Source organism: Temnothorax curvispinosus, unplaced genomic scaffold, assembly GCF_003070985.1.
Source record: "Temnothorax curvispinosus isolate PA1 unplaced genomic scaffold, ASM307098v1 QBEX01002996.1, whole genome shotgun sequence".
In the NCBI taxonomy this organism is placed as follows: Eukaryota; Metazoa; Arthropoda; class Insecta; order Hymenoptera; family Formicidae; genus Temnothorax; species Temnothorax curvispinosus.
The window spans coordinates 572,674-593,340 of record NW_020212776.1 but is presented as its reverse complement, the minus strand read 5'-3'; the positions used below and the strand labels follow the sequence as shown (position 1 = coordinate 593,340).

The 20,667-nt window shown below is 47.1% G+C and overlaps 2 protein-coding genes across 3 annotated transcripts in view; one reads left to right on the top strand and one right to left on the bottom strand.

The window, feature by feature from the left end:
* LOC112452145 overlaps positions 1 to 20,667 on the top strand; it is a 200,304-nt gene that overhangs the window by 163,863 nt on the left and 15,774 nt on the right. The gene's annotated exons all lie outside the window — the stretch shown is intronic.
* The window catches only part of LOC112452141 (LIM domain only protein 3-like), a 70,454-nt gene that overhangs the window by 35,163 nt on the left and 14,624 nt on the right, over positions 1 to 20,667 (bottom strand). The window contains exon 1 of one of the 2 annotated variants that reach the window (XM_025012213.1): positions 17,320 to 17,978. The exons of the other annotated variant lie outside the window; for it this stretch is intronic. The gene's annotated coding sequence lies outside the window, so the exon portion shown is untranslated. Of the gene's footprint in view, positions 1 to 17,319; positions 17,979 to 20,667 lie in introns of those variants that run through there. 2 annotated transcript variants of the gene reach the window in all.

Sequence of the window (20,667 nt, the reverse complement as noted above, 5' to 3'; positions counted from 1 at the left end):
GCTTGAGGCTGGCGACATGACGATGCCATTACCGCGTCGACCTTCTCCCACACCCTCAGCCCCTCCATTCTTCTCTCTCTCTCTCTCTCTGTCTCTCTCTCTCTCTTTCTCTCTCGCGCATTCTCTCCTCTCACTCTCCCTTTCTGTGTCCTCCTCGCGCCATCGTTCTCCATCGTTTTTCATTTCGTCCGCGCACCGTGGGTCTCGAATTATACACAGACAGCGCCACTTAAAATAATACACCCGTTACAAACTGAACATCAACGTTAAAACCTGTCGTTTTCTGTAAGCTGGAATTATGGAAATTTCGTCGCGTAACCTTTAGTAGTGTCCCTCTTCTTCGGGCTACCTTCCTCTCCGCACTCTTGATTTTTTACGGCGATAGGACGCGAGCCTGAGATACGCTAATTTCACGTTTTCAACGAAAAGTGATACGATAAGACGAAGTGTAACAACTCGATGGATTGCACCGTGCGAAATTCTAAGGCGCGTTGTTATCTATCGGGAGCTAACTTGTGTGCAGTTTGCAATTTTCAATGTTGCCGGCCTCCGAGGCCAATCGAATTGGTGCGAAGTATTCTTGAAAAATTATGCACGATTGGTAGCATCGTCGATATAATGCAAGCGACGGTACCAAGTGACAGAAAGAATAATCGCGATAATATCCGAAACTGCCTTTCGAAATCGAATTGTAAACGCAAGACACGCCGGGTGTGAGCGACGTAAAATCGAACGGCGCATTTAATCAAAGACAGTATCCCTCTTCTGAACTATTCTCCGCGACACTCTGCTCATCCGCGGCTAATCGAAATCTCTTCACTCCGGGGGATATCGATATTCTCGTAAAAGGGTAATGTAACGGCGGAAAACCCCGGCAATCGCGATAGTGAGCGGCGGCTAATAAAAGATTCGCTTAATTAGAATCTTCGTTAAGAGACCACGCGTAAGTCGTACTCTCCCTACCTTCCTTCTCCTCCCCTCGTACCTCAGGGCCGACCGAGATCCTCAGGTAAAAACGTAAGAACTATTTTCATTAAACTCGGCGGCGAGTTCGCGCTGCAAAAGTCTTCCGCTTTTATAGGCGAGTGCCGAGTGGCCGCGTAAAGAGATTAAGCCGGTGGAAACGCGGACGAAGGCGGGAAGGGAGAGACTACGCGGAGGTATGTTTCGTTATTAATTCGCTCTTATTAATTCCACTCGGCAGATTCGAACGGAACAGACGCCGCACATCATCGTCCGATCGATTCCGAGCCTTCCCTCCATCGCCTTTTCTCCCACAACCCGCGTTTATTCCCGATGACTTCAATTTGGATCGTTAACGCTGATTCCCGTCAAATTGCCGTACAAAAGAATTTTTCTCGAGGAGGAGCGGGCGACGCGGGTTCTTAAATGACCCGCATGTGCCGGATGCCGTCGACGAATCGGTCGTTTCAGCGTGCCGATCTACGTGCCAATCTAAAATTATAATTCGCAAAGACCGTATTTTATATTCGACGATAATTTTCGAGCATTTGCACGCCATATCGCGCAATTGAATTATCGTTTTTTTTTTTTTACTCACATTTAATATTTTAATCGGAAAAATCGCGCTTAATAAGATTGCTTTCACGTTAAGCCAACGTCGCTCGCGAGAAAGGGAAACGCAGGTAGCTACAGCTGATGGGAACGTTCCCCGCGCTATTTATGCGCGGGATGGAAAAACCGTAAATGCGATTCGCGGGCGGAATCGACTCGCGGAAAACGGCGCAACAAAGAAACGCGGCGAAGAATCGGTGTCCTTCCGACGCGCGGACGGTACCCATTGGCGGAATCTTCTTTCAAGTCGGGTGCACCGAAGCGCGCGCGCTCGATTTTCCGCGTTACGTTACGTACGTACGTAACCGCGGCCGAGTTATTTCAATGAGCCGGCATCGTAGGAGTAGAGGACGGCGGCGGACAGACACGCGGAATGGGGAACCGACGACGCGGCGTGGCGTGGCGCGGCGCGGCGCAGTCACTGATTTAACGCGAGACAATTGAATCTAATTACGACCGTCGCGGTAGCCAGTGATACTCAATCCCGCCCATTCCGCGTCACGTTTTTTTCCGTATCCTCCGTCTAATTCTCTATCGAGTCGATATTGTACTCGGCGACGTTAGCGCTGAGCTTCACGGCAATATTTTTCCCGCCCGTCAATTTCCTTCTCCCCGTTACGGTAATGATTAAAAAGACTCGTAACGGCACATGCTAAGCCGTATCTAAATTTTCATCACGGTGATGCAATATTGTGAAAGCTGCTGAATTGAATATATATTCTTTCAAAGTTTCAATTAGGATGAAACTTTAATCGAACTTGTGCGAGAAAATCTCTGATAGACTTGACCGAAAATCTTATTCGACCAGCATTTACGCGACTCAATGCGAGTTCTTTGATTAATCTGTGTGATTAAACGTGTTATCTTTAGACGAAGATCAACCCCGCTGTACTACGATGCACAATAAGGCAATAAAATCGCGCAAAAATGATCGACGCGCTGCGAGATACTGATGAGAGATATGTCGATTGAGTTCGCACAGAAGAACGGGCATTAACGAGCGTTATGCGATTTCCGAGTATCGCACCGCGGCCGTCGCATTAGCGGCGTTAACGTCGGTATGTAACGCGTATATTGCAATCTGACGGTTTCAGACTGGTCGGCGCACTCCACCGGTTGCTCCATCGAGGCGCGGCGCCACAGCGCGCCGAGCCGCATCGGGCGCCCCTGGCTGTTCATTAGAGGCCGCATTGTCCGCTAACTAAGTACAGACATAGCCCTACCCACAGCCCTCGACCAACCTACTGATCTCCGAGGGCCCTCGTGCCCCTCGCGACCGCCACGTAGAATCTCTTCCATCCCCGCTGTCCGCCGTTCTACGGAGCTCTCTCGCTCGAATCTGTCTACCGTTCTGCTCGCGCTTACTGCCGTAGTCCGACTAAAGGTGGATCCAAGCCACGAGCGCGAACAAGCACGAATGAACGGACATGCTTCAAGCGTGGACGAACAAAATTTACATCGACAAATAAATTCCATTTTTCGAAAGAAAAGTGGTTACTAAAAGCAAAAGTATCCTTTCCATAAAAATTTAGCTGGATACAAATCTGGCAATAGTTATGTTGGACCATCTTAATAACTATATAGAACACTCAAACTGGTTGCTAGAATGTCAAAACTTTTTGCAACATTATCATCATGTGTTTTGTAATTATTTTGATAATTCAACATAATTATTTTCAGATATCGGTATCTAGTATCTATATCCTAATTTTTATATATTTCGACAAAATTATTTTTTTTTCGTGTAACTATTTCGTACTATTGTTATTTTTCCGACAATAATAAATAATGATAATAATATTAATAAATAACATAATTAACAAGATAGGAAATTCGAAACTTATTACCCACAACGGATTTATTTACAGAATTTATGAATAAAAGTGATTTATCGAATAACGATAGTATCGAAATTTTCATCGACGAAAAATCGAGTTTAAATTTATTCCTTCAATCGGGAGGAAGCGGACTGAATTTTCGTGCGTAAAATTTCTATTGTCCAGAATATTAAAATCTTGGCTCTTCATTAATAGCTGTGGTCACAGTACCACAGCTTAACATGTCAATCCGGTGAGAGCCGAAACACGTTCTTTTTAGCTGTCCCATCTTACATTATCGCGCTATTATTATTTTATCTTCTACAGTAGCTTTTATCCTCTTTCTCTCTCTCTCTCTCTCTCTCTCTCTCTCTCTCTCTGGCCCGAGGCTTGCCAAGCCGCGTCTGGTGGCTCGCGCTGCTCGACAAACCACTTTCACCCACTCGTTCCCCTCCCTCCGTCTTTTCCCATCCGCTTCTGCCGACACATCCATCCCCGTATCTCACTCCGCCGCCACTCGATTCAGCCTCGCCGCGACGCCACGCCACGTTCGATTTCCACGAGGACGGCGACGCTGCAGCGTCGCGCAAAGTGCCGGTCGAAGAGTCTCCCTTGCTACTTCGCCCGGCAGGATCGGTTTTTCTGCACTCAACGATAGTGGAAGTTTACTGTCGCCCGTGATACGTCGACTCGACGTACATTTTAGCTGTAGCTATCGCCGGCGCGGCGTGTGAGGCTTCCATCGGGCGAAATGCATTCCACTCGGTGGAGACAATCAATCGGATTAGTAGTCTGTCGCGAAACAGTTTCATTCGGTCCATTAGGGGTTACGATTTAAATACTCATATACGAGAACCCTGTACGCGCAGATGAGAAATTAACGGTATCTAAAGGTATAATGGAAATGATAAATTGCCAGCGTTTACTTTACGGATGAATCACCGAAATGCGAAGGACGAATTAAGTCGGAAAGGGCAGAGGGAAGAGCAATTTACTTATCAACTTCTCACGCTGGATACGTTTTAACGAAGTAATAAAAGCGTCATGATTGGCAAGCAATTTATGAAAACGTGAATGCTAACGACGTTAGTTAACGCCGACTACCTTCCAACTTGCGATACCTTAAAAGCGTGTATGCGTCGATATACGCGTACGCGACCGGCTTGCCAGACCTGATTGGCTAGAAGAGGCGGAAGCCTTCCAACGCACGAACACACGACACGACACGACGACGCGACGGGCTGACGAAGGGAGAAACACGTAGTCGAGCTAATCGCATTAGGGACACAACGGCCATAAATATAAATACTCGGGGCAACCTGGCCCGACCGAATGTTAATTCCGGCCCGTTCTCGTTACCAGCTAATAAATGTGCATTACAATCACCCAGATATGGAAATCCGAGCTACGCCTATCCAAGCACCTTACCGGGTCGACACAGCCCCCGTGAGTCGACTCGACGTCGCCACCCTTACCACTTCCCTCTCCCCCCGCCCTCCCCCTCGCCTTCCCTGATGATGGTGAACACTGTGGACGTCCGATTCAACGACCGGCTGGACAGGCAAGCTCGTTACCCTTCGGCCAACCGACGGCGGTCAACGGGGCTGTATTACCAAGTCCGTGTATTCCGCTATGTAAATACGGAGACCGACGAAAAGCGATCTTTGAGATCCGGAATCGAGACCGGGAGCACTAACCCCGGCACCATTATAGCCGCTTGTGTAACGACCGGGGAATCGAATCCCCATAGTGTCTATAAGCGATATAATCGATGCCTCATTATAGTATAATCGGGCTATTCATGGATCTCCGCATTGTCCTCCTGTAACTGAAAACATTTCGAAACGTGTCTCTTATAACGATGTGTTTCTCGTAATGACAAAATGAATTGAGTAGCGCGGAACTTAATTAACGAGTACCAACTTAAACGATGTTTGCTACGTCGAAAAGCTCGCTATTAATAATTATAAAAGCAATGCTCGACGATTTCTGCCTGATTTCCCTGCATCGTGTACATTTTTCCGAGTGCAGCTAAAAAATTAACAGGCGTAATGGAGTTGAACCGATAATTATCCACGTTAATCTTTCAGCTGCGAAAAAACGCGCGCGATACAGGAAAAATCGGACGAAAATCGTTCGTCATCGCGTTGATTACCTCGAACGTTTTAACACGATTTAAACGCTGATCGAGTAATGTTCGTTAATTAACGTCTGCATCTTTATCCTGGCGGCCAATGACCACATGAGCATAAGGATGTATGCGCAAATGTTATCTCTTTGAGTCACAACGACGGTCAATTACCGTCCTCCCCACATCACACTCATTACGCTAAAAAGTTCATTAACGAGCGTAATGAACTTAATCGCTAATCGCCGAGCTATCTTCGCCGGCAAAGGGACACGGGCGTTATGTTACGGAGCGCACGCATGGTGGATGTGTGCGCGTAAGTGTTATCTTTTTGAGACGCTCGCCAGCGCGCCGCGCTGCGTTGCAGCTGCGCTTATCACAGACTCGCATGAGACATGGTCCGGATACGCATGTGGCAAGACAGGTTTCCCTACTTAACGTACCCGCATAAACGGCCGTCCCTAAAATGCCTATCCAGCTATAATGCGCACTCGACACGCACGCACGGATTCGATAAGCGCGTTATGAGAATATCTCGCGCTGCGCTACAACGTTTCTCCTCTCCAAATGAAAACGGAAGACCCTCGAAAAGCCTCGTAATTGATGCAGCGTCCGAGCTTATCCTTCCATTATCACGCTATATCGATGACAGAAATGTATAAGCGTGTCTATTTGTTACGAAAATTCAGTACGAGAAACTAATCTTCAGAACCAACATAATCATGTAGGATTGAGCGTTCCCAATAAGATGCTCATGATCCATCGTCGTCGTGACAGTTTCGCTACAAGCATGAACAAAAAACGCGTAAGCGGCCGTGAAGTCCCGACTTTTCCCGCGCTATTTGATCGATGCTATTTTCCACGTCGCTCGTGTGTAGGTGCGCGTGTACGTGTGTGCTCGCGCGGAAGCGTGTATACACATAGTGGCACGTATACACATGTGAGCGCGCGTGTAGGAAGAGAGCGAGCGGAGCGGAGCGAACCGTCTCGCGATCTCGACTCGCTCCAATATCCGAGTTTTTTGACAGCAATTTCGGTCACGTCCGATAATATATCTGGATCATTAATATAAAGCTCGGCCCACATCCCGCGCATCCCCGTCGCGGGGAAATTGCTTTTCAATCCCCTATACCGACCGTCGCCCCGTCCCGCCTGTCCCCCCTCGCGTAGCGGCCGCGCACCCCACCCCCGCGGCCACCCGCCATCTCCGTCTGTCCTCCGCGCGTCCCTCTCGCTCCCTTTCACCCTCCGGCTTTCCTATACGCGCGCGTATCACCCGGTAGATTCCTCTCGTCGATGTCATTGCTGCTATGGCGTTCGTTCTCAAAAGTCGGATTTATGCGAAATCCAATGATGCAGGATTCGCGCGAAACTTGCCAACTGAATTTTTCAATTTCTTTTTTCGCATGGTTCATATGTTATGTTTAGTGAAGCTGCAGTACGCTTTTAAGACTCCGTTAAAAAAATATCAGATTATTATTTGATTTATTACAACGTGACGCACCGTCGCCGTCGCTTTATATTGCAGCTTTTTTTAACAAATGCGGCAATCCTGACCTGGTATTCACCCAGCACTCTCGCACGCTTTTAAGTTCGCCCCGTATTTTCGTGGCTCAAAGGGTTGCTCGCCCGCATTAGCTCGGGGGAAACAGCAGCCATCAGTATACACCGTCCCTAATACGCGGCTGCGTACGCAAACACGCGCAACTCATGAAAGTCCACAGAGTACGCGCGCGTCCCGAATGGATGCGGGATTACGGATCAGAGTTAAAGTACGTCCACGTGTGAAAACGAGTTCGAAAGCGAAAGTACCAAAAGAGATAGAGAGATAGAGAGAGAGAGGGGGGAGGGAAAGAATATCGAGGGATCGCCGAAATATTGATACTTTAAACCGGATAACGAGTACTTTCGATACCGACATTTCTGCACCCGGTATTGGTGCGGTTACCGATATTTTTGAGCATTCCTGTACTCCGAAACAAGGCTGGACATCGGTTCGTGTAATACGTGCGCGCTACCCGGTAGACCTCCGCTGCCCGGAGCCTGCACGGAACACCCTCCATAAAGACGATCCCCTCGATCAGATAAAAAATATATTATAGCTGGCACGATCCAGGGGCTCGATACTTCGACGAGGCGCTCTCTCTCTCTCTCTTTCCTTCTCTTTCCTCGGGAAACGGACAGCACATCCACCCCCGTTATCCGAACCCCTCAACATCCCCACGTCCTTCTCCTCCTCCTTCTAGTCGCTAGCTGGAAATCGCTATCGAGCGATTCGAGCGCTCGGATGCAGATCGTTGCATCGCCGCCGAGCCGAGTCTCGGGGATGACATTCGACGAAATTAGATTCCGCGGCGAGGGTGGAAACGCGCGCTCCCGATGCGCGGCCACTTTTACTGTCTTCCCTCGTGGTTTCCCGCTGGTTACTCCGATTGTTATCCGTGAGCGAGAAGGGGCAGACAACGCGAGGTATATACTTGCCGACACGGCTCCCTCTTCATCGTCGAGTGCATCGGAAAGCACCGATTTCGCGCCGGCAGGATTGATCGAGAAAACCGCAGCAACGGCATGTTGAATGACACCGAGTCAATTTTACAATCGGGCAAATGGAAGAGAACCGCGAATCGCATCATTAAACTCTAGCCAAGCTTTTATGGCGAAGAAAGGGGAACGAGGAAAATAATAGATTTTTTTATATACAGATAAATATAATCTGAAAAAAATACGTGAGAGATTTTAAGCTTTAAAACTTATACTTTTCATTTATTTTTCATTTATAGATCCTTTGACCAATGTGGGATCGATTTTTCCTTAGCGTAAAGTTGAGTAAAGTCATTTGTCGTAAGTTTCCAATTTTCAACATTAAATAACTTTGTAACTAATCCTTAAATTACAAATTTGTTAAAGTAGTTTACTTGGAATTAAATGAGGAATAAGGTTTTACTATCTTTTAGCATCTTTCAAACTTAGTTCCATGAAAAATCCTCTTCATTTTCAGTTGCTTGTAACTTAGAAACTATAGCCCCCTTGACATTGTTATTAAGGAAAAATCTATTTCGAATTGGTCAAAAGAAGTCAATAGTCAATAAATCATGTTGGAAAGTACCACTTGGACTATTTCAAAAATATTCCGAAATTAAATCTACTATTTCTCTCGTTAGCACAAAAGTTTAAGCAATTAAAGTAGAAATTGTTTCGGAAGGCGCGTGGTTTCTTTTTTGTTCTCTGTTCACGCCGGCCATTTGCGGGTGGCGCGTATTATCGCGATTGTGCTCTTTCCGAACAACCAATATCGCTCTACAGCTGCACGCGCGCATATCTATCGCGACCGACAAAGCTCAATGGGCAACGAAGAACCATCGGAAAAGCTAATACAGCAGCGTGGCAGAAAGGGGGGAGGGGGCGGGGGGAGGGGGAGAGGGTGCAGAACGGAATGGAGTACCACGATGGGGGTTGGTGTCGGAATTGGAGTGAGGCCGGCACCGCGAGCAGCCAGACCGAGGGGAAAGCGTTTAATTCATTACGGAGATTAAAAAAGTAAATTGCCTCGTCTCCGCGCGCGAAAGAACAGCGAGATAATCGCGCGGCCGAACGGACACATTCGGCCACGAAAATATTTAATTAAATTCATGACCGCAAGATACGGTTGTTTCGGGCTCGGGCTCGCCGGAGCGTGCGGTCGAGAAGAGAAAGTAATTATCTGAATCTTTCCGAACGGCCGGCCACGTCTCTTTTTCACGGAAGAAACGGCTCTTTGCCGATGGACGGCGATGGATCGTCTATCTCTCTCGGTGTTGCGAGGAGGGCGGGGAGGGGAGAAACCGGTAATTGCGTCCAGATCATAAGAAAACCCGTCTAATTAACACATTGGCCACGGTGCATATCGGCAACGTCAATACCTTTTTTCTTCGTGCCGCGCGTGATTGGCCGATACACCCGTAATTTTAGCTTTGAGCCGTGCAATCCGTTTTCAGCCGATACCGAAGCGATTCCCGTGTAACGAATAAAAAAAAATGCTCTCCGGGCTAGTTTGAAAAATTACGCTCGACTACGTATATGACAAACTTTTAATTTGTGAGCGAAATAAAAAGACTACGGAGTAAGGTACAAGTACAAGAGAGTATTACTTCGCCCGCTCAAATGGTGTCTCGCGCAAGATTCAACCGTAAAAACTTGAAATTATTGGAGGTGAAATTTTCTCAAACATGCGGGGTAAGATCTCCCCCGACGGATAAGAAGAAAGAAGAAGCAGAAGGAATAAAGATTTTTGCATAAAGGTATCCGGGAGGGAAAGTGTATAAAGGCCAACGCGCCTAATTTATGTGTCGCAATACGAGGATCCTCTCCAACTTGTTTCATCCATGATTGCCCCAAATGGAACAGCGTATAAATATCTTCTCGTATAAGAGTGGATTTCTGACCTATAACCGTGGCGCAATAATAGCAGCGGAGCGGAACTAAAAACGGCCGGACCGTCGCATCGTCTGGCCCACCGACAAGAAGTCGCCTCGATTTATGGGGCCCGTGCATTAGACTTGAAAGGCGTGGTTTTTCGTCCGCCAGCGTCATAGAGAGACTCCGAAAGAAATTGCGGTTACGACTTGCAGTTATGATTTATTAACACTTTAACGGCCGAGCAACGGTGTTGACAACGCTCCAAATACATTCTCGTGCATGTTTCGAAAGCTGATCGAGTGCGAAACATCTTGTTTAATTCGTTATAATTTTAGTGACTTAAAAAATTTATTAAAAATTATTCTTTATTTGATAATAATCTCTTATTAATACTATAATTATTTTAAGTCTTACTAATTTGAGGTTATCTAAAAAAAATTGCATTTTTGAAACAATAAATTTTTTAAAATACCGAAAAAAGCAACGGTATCATGGTATTCGTCAATTTTTTTAATTCTTTGAAGAACGTTAAAAGTTTTTCTCTATTTCTCTACTATGCTAGTTAAATACAATTTTTAAATGTGATTGCCTTTAAAATTGCGTGTGATTAAAGTTATTAAAATAGAAAATTGGCTCGCGGATCCCTTCTTTTAATGTATCGGATCATGGCAGGACGCGACGAGTCGTTTCGTTTTCGATAGACACGCGCGCTGACTCGCCAGACAATACGTTATTACGATCCAGCTTTATAACCTACCTCTTATATCCGTCCCCTCGCACAACGCAATCTCATTATCGGGGATGCACTCTCCGTATTAATACCGAGAACGAATTAACTTTCGGAACGTGACGGCACCAAATATCATTAACTTTATATCACCTAGCGCGAGCGAAATAATACAGGACTTCCGCCCGAGGTAACTATGACGCATTTCTGCCAGGCGAGACGTGCTAATCAACTGATGAGTTTTAAGTCGATTATTGAATGCCGACTGACGCCGGTTGTCGCCATTGAAAGTTAGAGACAATCGCGCTTAGGATTAAAAAAAAATAGTTTAAGCGAATACCACCATACCACGTCACTGCGCTTATAATTTTTCGAAATATTTTTCGTTTAAATTATTGAGTGGCAACAGGATACAAAAACAGGCATTTGTTTCTGCATTCATTTCCCATGGGACGCGAAAATTAAGCGCATTTTTACGGAATACCCATGTTCTGGATTTTCGATATTCTAGTGTTTCGTAAATTTTTCCGTACATGGAATCCGGCTATTACGACCGAGTGTAGCGAATAAGGGGATGCGACCGGGTCGGAGGAGGGGGGGGGTTGGGAAAACGGCGCGGCGCGGCGGTTCGCTCGATTTCGAATAAAGTTAATTGGAAAACATTGTACTACGGGACGGGACGGGACACGGAATTGTGACGAAGGAGCGGTGTGGCGGGACGACGGGTTTGGGGGCGAGGGGAAGAGCGAAGAGGGGGCCGACGGATCGGCGAGAGGGAGAGGTGAGAGGTTGGTGAGTTAGCGAAAATTAATATTCCATATCGGGCCATCGCATCCGACAACGTCGACGATCGACCTGAACTCGCGCGACAAAAAGCGAGTTTTTCCAACGGCGACGGTGAAAAACCGATGACGACTTGCGTAATGTTATATTCGTGCGCGCGTACACGGCAATACGCGCGCCAATGTAACGCCGACTAATTATCGCGGTCGCATTAATTGTTACGTAAATTAATAAAGTTATTAACGTTGGTCGCGAGCGCGCGCGCGCGCGCGTCAATCTCATGAACATCGTTCGTGTTACGAGCATATAACAACTCGTCGCGCGAATTCCTAATTACTGAGTTATCCGGAATACTCGCCGTCCAATAATTACGCAATACTCGATAGCTGATCGATCGCATCTTCGTAAATATTTCAAAAGACTTAACCGATTATGGTGCTTATGCCGGACAAATACGGTTTTGTATTTACGTAGCACATTATAAAAACGTCATAAACAACGATAACGAAGAAAAAAATCACATTTACTTTTCTTTCCTAATAATATAATTAATATGGCGAACTTAGAAAAGGATGCAGTTTTATCATATATATAATATGTATTAAACACGTGGAATAAAATTACACTCCCATATATAATACATATGTCCAAAAAATTGACGAGTATGAATTTTGCTTCTCTATTTCTCAAACACTGAAAATTTTTTGGCAGAGAACTTTTTACCGGACGGAATCTGAATTTAAATCTTCTTGCGGGGGATGCTTTCATATCGACGATCAGTTATGTGCTTCCAATAAAGATTGTGCAACTAGCCGGTGATGCCGAGCAATCGATATCTACAAAGCAGAGCTGTGGACACTATTTACAGTCGTGTCAAACGAAAAAGAGATATCCGCTGGCGCGGTAAATTGTTTTGCGACTAATTTAAGTTCAATCGGATGGCGCAGTAACTTCGCGTGTAACACGTCACTAAAAAAAAGGGGGGGAGAGAGAGAGAGAGAGAGAGAGAGAGAGAGAGAGAAAGACGTAGCGCTAATAGACAATCGAACTGTCCGGATTGGGGCCATCCTGGGAACATTTTTATTAGCGATGCCTTCGATCCCGTGACGTCGACCCGCGGCGCAGCTCTCCGCGGGATATCAAATTTCGTAACAACCCGGCCAGAGCGGTAGTCGAGTTATTTCAGGTGGGCGAAAAACGCTCGAAAACACACACGTGTCATCATGTAGTGTTATTTTTGCCCGATCGTAACCGTAATTGGATTTGGTGCGCAAATTGGTAGCGGACCGAATCTCTCAAATTCCAGGAAAATCGCGAACCATTGGCAAACCGAGATGTTTCATTCATAAAGAAAGCTCGGCGACGAGTCGTCGCTCGATTTGAATTATAATCTGCGTGCTCCGAAAATAGATTTCTCTTTCTTTTTTTATCCAAATTCATTCGTCGTAAATTACAAGAAAATTACACGGAGATGATAAAAAGCAACGAGAGAGCGGGGGAGATACGAGCTGCGTCCACGGCCGTATCTCGCCGTGGGTATCTCGCGTTTTCGATCGACGCCTATATGGGAAAGAGAAGCTAGGAAGTCACAGCCGAAAGAAACGGTACTCCGAGGATCACCGCGGATGAACGTTCCATCCCATAAGCTTGTCCTCCATCGGAACGTATAGTGTCTCGTGGCTTGGTGCACGGACTGCGCACCGCTGCTGCATCGTATGTCGCGCCTCTCTACCCCTCTCCCTCCCCGGTTCTCCCGGATACGTGCAGCCCGAAGATGCGCCGCGGGATCACCGACTGACAGCTCCCTAATGGAACCCGTAAATACCGCACGGGGGGCACGTTATGTTTTTCAAATGAAATCCCGAAAATTTACTTCGAAAACTCTATAGCGTTGCGTCGCCGCTACCGCCATCGCCGTTCATCGTCGTTTATCTCCGAGGCGACATATTTCGTTCCACTGATAATAACACTAAATCGTATGACGATTGTTATTGGTCGTTTCGGTTATATTGAAACATGAATCGAGAGCATTTGCAATGACGTTGCGCCGTTATGCGATTTGACGGGCATGGTAATCTGATCTGAAGCGACAAAAAATCATCGAGGGACAGATAATTAGGCGAGCTCCGTATTGATTGATTCAATTTCCAACTCGATGGAACGTCCACTTTAATTACACGAACGAACAATACGTCGGCGATTAATATTCATATTGCGATATTGTAATATCGCGATACGTAATACCGTAATACGCTAATATCCCGGATGTAATAATAGTCCGCTTAGCGTTATTTATGCGCGATTAATTACTGCGGTGTAAACGTGAAAAAGGAGACCGTCACGCGTTATCGAAGATTCGATAGGATTCACGAGTGACGAAGATGTACGACGACGACATATTAAATAAATCTATAATAAAACATTTCGCGTTGCGAGACAAAAGGGCGAGACGCCTTTCACAACACCTCATGCAGACGCGTATTTAGTTACATTATTACCGCGCATGTATACTCGTCGACGATTACCGGTGACGAGATGCGGGCGCGTATACGTAATCGATATCGAAGCCAGATAAAAAGTGATATTACGGTCGCCGCGATTATGATACCCGCATCGCAGATCGAATCGGTCGGCGCGGCGCGGCAGCGGCGGACGGGCGCGCTGCTCGTCCGCGCTCCGACTGCGACTCCGGGCCAGATATAGGATGCAGATTGCAAATACGATTAAGCGTTATTGCGTTTTCTACTTTTCTCGGAATTACATTCTTTCAAATTTTATTACCCGCCGATATCGATTGGCCGTGGGCACACCGCCGTCCTCTTGGCATGCGCACACGGGCACGTGAGTTAACACGTATGCGAGCTGACCGACCGGCCGAATGAACGACGTTACAATCGTCGCGCGCCAAAGCGTATCATGTTAATTTGCAAAAATTGACGCTTTGTGAAAGAGCTCGAGAAGTCAAACGGCCGAGAAGCTGGCGGACTAAAATGGTTTTGATCGCCCGCCAAACGAATTTCTGAACGAATCCGTAACGACTAAAAAGTCATCACCCGACAACTGTCGCATTACAAGGATTGATCTTCCTTTTTTTTATTTTATCATTTTATGTGTGTGCGAGTGTAAATAATTTTTCGTTCGAAAAAAAAAACAGATTTTCGAATCGAGTTTCTTTCTCGTCCATCCCCTCCGTTGTTTCGCAACCAATGGTACAGGCGATAGGAGCGCTTGTAGATTCGCGCCCGTTCGTGCCAGGGCAAAGTGGCTATTTTCCGGCCAGTGCTCACCGATTAAGAATCCGATCCCGGCCAAGGAGCAAGGGATAATCCAAACGCGAGAATCACGAATGAGCTTCTTCCCCGAGTTTAAGCATTAGGCGGTACAAAAAATAAAACCAACGGTGACGGCAGGCATTCTGATGCCCGTGCGTTTGGATTCCATTTCCGATTGCCATTCGCGTGCGACGCATAAATCATTACGAAGCTAACGAGACAGTTCTATCGTCTTCTTATATAATTTCCGTAAAATCCTTCTCTCGTGAAATCTCATTCTTACCGGCCAAGTCAACAAGCAGAATCGAATTATTTTGCGAAAAATAAAATACGGGGGTAAAGGGACGGTGAGAGAGACGAGTGAACTAGCGAACGGCCGACGAAGGGAAAGGGGAATGGCGGCCGTGAAGTAAATAGGAGTCGTGGTCGTTCTGCCGTAAAATTGTATGTGAAATTGTGCGATGTGTCTTGCGAATTGAATCGCCGGAAACGACATTGATTTTATTGCTTGTTTCCAGCGCTGTATACTTCATCCTACCCTCTTCTCCATCTTCCAACCGCCGACCTCCCCCCCTCCTCGTCCTCTACTCAGAACCGCGACACGTTTGGCATCTCGGCAACCCTTACTTCGTTGCCTTCGCGCGAAAGATACCGATGTATCGTTCAATCGGTATCGGTATCTATAAAAAGCAATTTCATTCGAAAAAGAAATCGCAAAATTATTTGGTTTAGATTCTAAAAAAATCAATCTATCTAAAAATCGATCCTGTAATCTTCGCGTGCAAATGTATTAACACAAAAAAATTGTCGGAGAAAAGACAACAAACTGAACGATAAAAACGGTAAAAACTGCGTCGCTATATAATTTTTTCCAATTGCGAAAAACTGCTACTCGCTCAGAAGCGAATGCGCGGGCCATAATTTTCCTTCAATGATTTACCACGGGCTAATTGCAGAATGCAGCGAGCGGTAATATCGCTTTGCAGGGTTACGTCCGGGGGAGGGTAGCTATACTTTAGTTTGCAATTTAAACTTTACTTCCTCCGGAATTGATTAGCTTTTAGTAATTAAGCAAGCAACGCCTTGGACCCCCGCCCCCCTCACGCCCGTTCCCTGCGCCGCGTTCACCTCTCGCTCCATCCTCTCTCTTCGTCTCTTTCTCCTCCTCCTCCACCACCTCCACACCTCCATCTCGTTCCCTTCACCCTTCCCGCAGCTATTTCCCTTTTCTCGTTCGAGTTCGGTCATACTATTCCATTTCGGCGAACGCGCCTGCGCCGATTCACACGCGCGTGCACGTACATACGAATACACTCGTGCACGCACACGCATCCGTTGATTCTTCCGTCCTATACGTCCCCCCTCCTCCCCCCGCGATCCGCGCGAGCTTCCCTCTCGACGTACCCTCTCTTCCTAAGTGCCTTGTTTCGCCACTGATTCCTCATCCGGTCGGCTGTGCGCCCGTTTTCGATCTTATTGAGAGCTATCGAGAATCACCTTGCGATCGATCCCACGTTCCGTTTATTTCCATTTGCCTTATTCGTATGTAATAAAATTAATTAAATAGGGCAAATAGTATGTAATAAAGTACGTAACATTAATCGAAACACTTATTGTCAATCGTATTTTTTAAATATCACATTACATCAACATTTAAACCTAAAAATCTGTATCTTAATTTTACATCTTAAAACCTACACTCTTAGAAAATAGCTCTTCATAATCTCTTAAAGTTCTTAAAAAAATATAGTTTTAGGGATAAGATAATAGAAATGAGCGATAAATCTTGTTTCAAAAGCGAGTGTCGCACGAGGAATAACTCGTCTATTAAGTGCGCCAGTGCGCATGGCTTTATACGGCGCTCTACTGAGAACCACTGCCGACGCGATTTGAATTTCAATTTGTCGCCAAAAATTTCACGAGTACGCAGTAGACTTTTATCAGGATGTAGAAGCGTTTCGATATAATTTTCATGACGGGCAACACAGGAAGCCCGCCACGCTATCGATCGAACGTCGAAAATGTAATTCGATGCCAACGCATCTTGCTGCGCGCGATAGATTAATGCTATGCAAATTGTGCGGAGTGTCTCGATTTTCGGGAGCATGCAGCGAATCAACGAATTACATTCTGTCAGCGACAATAAGCGCGAATTGACATAATTCGATCTTTACGACGTGGCGCCGCGCCGCGCTATCAGAATCTTTTCAAGGTTTAAAGATAATTGGGACGTTGAATGTTTATTGAAAACGCGCGAAACGGGAATTGGATTAAGCACGCCGTTTTAAATTGGATCTCGCGCGCGGTCGTCGCGTTTTCAAATCGTGGCACCTGCCACGCGAGGACGAAAACAAACAACAGGAACACCTTGCTAAAGCAGATTCGTTCTAATGAATCTGTACGTTAATAGGATCATTCCAACGAAAGTTCCTTCTCCGCGTCTGGACTCCAGACTCTGGAGCAGTCGTGATTCATCGCGATCTTTCGCTCGCCTGAATAATCGTCACAACTAAAGTTTCGTCATTCGTTTATCGCTCTCTCATTATACTCGCCGCTTTCGTCGCGTTAATTACTTTTGATCTCGGAGTACAAACTCTTCCTGTATGTTTTCAATTTACTCACCAATGGGAGGGCGAGAAGGCCGCCGGCCGATGATCCGCGCGGAGAAATCCTCGCGACGGGTAGTCGTCCACTCGGAGCGATGCGACGTCGCAGTTCGGAGCACTCATGGGGCACGGGCCCGTCGTCGGCGTTTTCCTTGTTGTCTTTGTCGTTGGGGCTCGTTGTAAGGAAGATGAGAGAGAGACGGAGAGAGAAAGAGGTACGAGACTCGTGAGAATAAGAGAGACGGAGAGTAACGTTTCACACAAGAACAAGATTCCCGATATCCGGAATCTCTCACAACTCGGTGGGCTCGATGTGTCACGAGCGATCGATCCGTTGCACGCGTGCCGCCGAGACTCTCGATGCCGCTCGTCCTCGCGCGCGCGAACACTCTTCTTCACGGGGATGCCAGATTACTTCCTTAGCGTACGCGCGCGGGCGCGCGCGTGTGTCGATCGCAGATCGCCCCCCGTGTCGTTCACCGTTGCGTCAAGTCGTGCACTGAGAAGCGGAAGCGGTACCCCTCGCCGCGGCCGTTTCAGCGTAGCTGCGCGCAACCGCGCTGGCCGATCGGCGGCGACTCACACTCGTTCCGCTCGTCGTCTATCCGTCCGTTTGTGTTTGTCGTCGTTCGTTCGTTCGTTCGTCGGTCCGCCCGCACGTCCGTACGCGACGGCACTCAGACGCGAAGTGACGAGGCGGCGCGGCGGAGCACCGCCACCGCGACGCGAAACTCGCCGGGAGCACCCGAAGCCCCCGAAGCGGCGCGGCGCGATCGCGCGCGCGCTAGCCTCCTCTCGTGTTTACCTATCTCTCTCTCTCTCCCTTTCTCTCCCCCTTCCCTCGTTCGCTCTCTCTCTCGCTCCCACGTGCCTCCACACGCAGGATACACAGGATATACGCGGCTGCTGTGCCTTCCCCTTGCGTCATAGCGGAGATCACGTCACGCGGCGGGGCGCGCGCGGCTGCGGGCCCGTCCACGCGTAGCGGAATCCGATCCCGCCGCTCCTTGGGCCTGTCCCCCCGTTCCCCATTCCCCGTTCCTTGCGCGCATCGATCGCTGATGGTCTTTATCGCGGATTTACGCGCGATCCCCGTGTTATGTTGATGACTAGCAATGATCTGACAGAGGTCCATAATTTACGATGGAATCTCGCAAATTGCGAGAGAAAAGTCGTAATCTTGGTAAATAATCCAAAGAACATTAATTAAAAATGGAATGTTTTGTTATCGCGTTGGGAAGATTGACTGGGAAATTGAGTGAACACACGAGAGAACTTATACATATTAAGCGTTATACATATTACGGAAAGTTTACCGCCGAAAAAGTTAACGATGCCGAAAAACACGGCATGGAACGAAATGCTCGTTCCGCTAACTATTACGCCGCATATATTTACGCTGCATATTGCTGCCGGAAGCGGTATCGAACAACAAACATCGCGTCGGTGTAAACGCTCAATTAATATCAAGTAACGAATATCGGTTAAACAGTGATTTTGGCGTCGATCGGGTTTTATATGGCGCAGCGCGTGGAAAGTTTAACAAAATAGCGTTAATAATCTCGCGCGTATACGCGCGCCGCGGGAGAAAGAAAGAGACGGAAAGAGAGCGAGAGGGAGAGGGAATATAATCGTCGCTTTTATCGGCCTCTGCACCCGGTAACGAGTGCCCGAAAATTCCTCGGTCGGTCCACGCGCACTGACGTCGCCCACGCGATAATAATTACTGCTAATGTAAATGTTCGTTAATGGACGTCATTAAATGCAACGCCGGCGGAATGGCCGCGGGGCGCCCGTGTAAGTCTATACACACGCTCGCGGGGCTTTGCCAATTATATTAATTAAATAAACATTATAATCAGCTAATTAAATCTAGCGCGCTCAACCCTGTGCCTCCCTCGTGCCCCATACCCCCGCCCGCGCCGCTCCCGCGCGTACCTCGTCCGCGCCCGCACCGTGAAGATACACAATATCATGAAATCCAATCGTGTCGAGCAAGATTTACTATCGGGAGTCGCTCGCGCGGTTCGTCGCGGCGCGCGGCGTTTCAACGAGCGCGGCAGACGCGATCCGACGCATAATTATTCGCTGATAAACGTTTAATGAAGCTGGGGGGGAAGAGGGTTTTTACTGCGAACCGCGACGAGTATATATACGCCCGGCAGAAAAGTATCCTCGGGAAAGTTATGGGGTTCGTTTCCCGATTAGATATCTTTCCGCGAATCCCAGCTTAACCCACGGTCGGTCCGTGAAAATTTTTATTCGGCCGATTTCGATTGCCATCGGCGAACGCGACGATTCTTAAGATACGCGCGCCCACGTACACATGCGCGAATACGTTCGACGTCGACACGCGCACCCACACGGAGCTCTCGGTGCCGGCCGGTTACGCCGGCCCTCGAAAAGCGGTTCGTGTCATTAGTATGTTAATTGGTAACAGCCTGGCTCGCCTCCCCCGCCCCCGACTCCCGCCCCTTGTCATGCTATGCCGCCAGTCGACCCGGCTGCCTGCCACGTCGCGTTGCGAATGCATATACGTCGTCCGGGGCCCACCGAGTTTGTACGTTAAGATGTTTAATCACTTCTGTAATTAAACTGTCCCTCAAAGGGTTAATTGTCCCATAAACCCATGAATACGTTAACGAGCGCGCTACGCACCTCGCGAGCATCGCCAGTGGCCAAGGAGTCGCGACGGCAACGGGAAAGCAAGACGCATAAAAATGCCACGAAAAGGAAATGCAGACGTAGGGATCGTTAGTCGGTAGAAAAATTCCAAAACTAAATGTATAATTTGAAAATATCCCGTTTTTTAAAATGAAATTTGATCCCGTAAAAATTACATTTTCTTTAAATAAATTTTTTTGTTTTTAATGATTTGCTATCGATAATAAATAAAATACAATTCTTTCGACACATTCTTTTATCCTAGCTTTATTACGCGGTTATATTGTGAATTTTATATTAAATATAGAATTGCACGATTTTTATTAAATATACGCGAGTTGCGCGATATTCAAAATAAAGTTTCATACGGATGAAAAGGCTATGACAAATTGGGATAAAATTGGTATTATAAAAAACAATATATAATTATTACATAATAATCAATATGTTGTTGTAAGAATATTAAATTGGCTCTCAAGATCCAAGAAGTAATTCATTAAACCGTGTTGCGTCTCAAAATTGATTTCGATCGAGTTCTTCGGCAGAAACGCGATTGCAATGCGGGCACAAGAGAACGCTAAATAACCGGGGTCCTCGCCAGCTCGAAAAGTAAGCGGCGAAGAGTGTTAATTTTCGAAATGAAAACGAGACATCCATCTTTAGCGAAATGCTTGGCGCTCAACGCTTCAGCGCCTGGCCC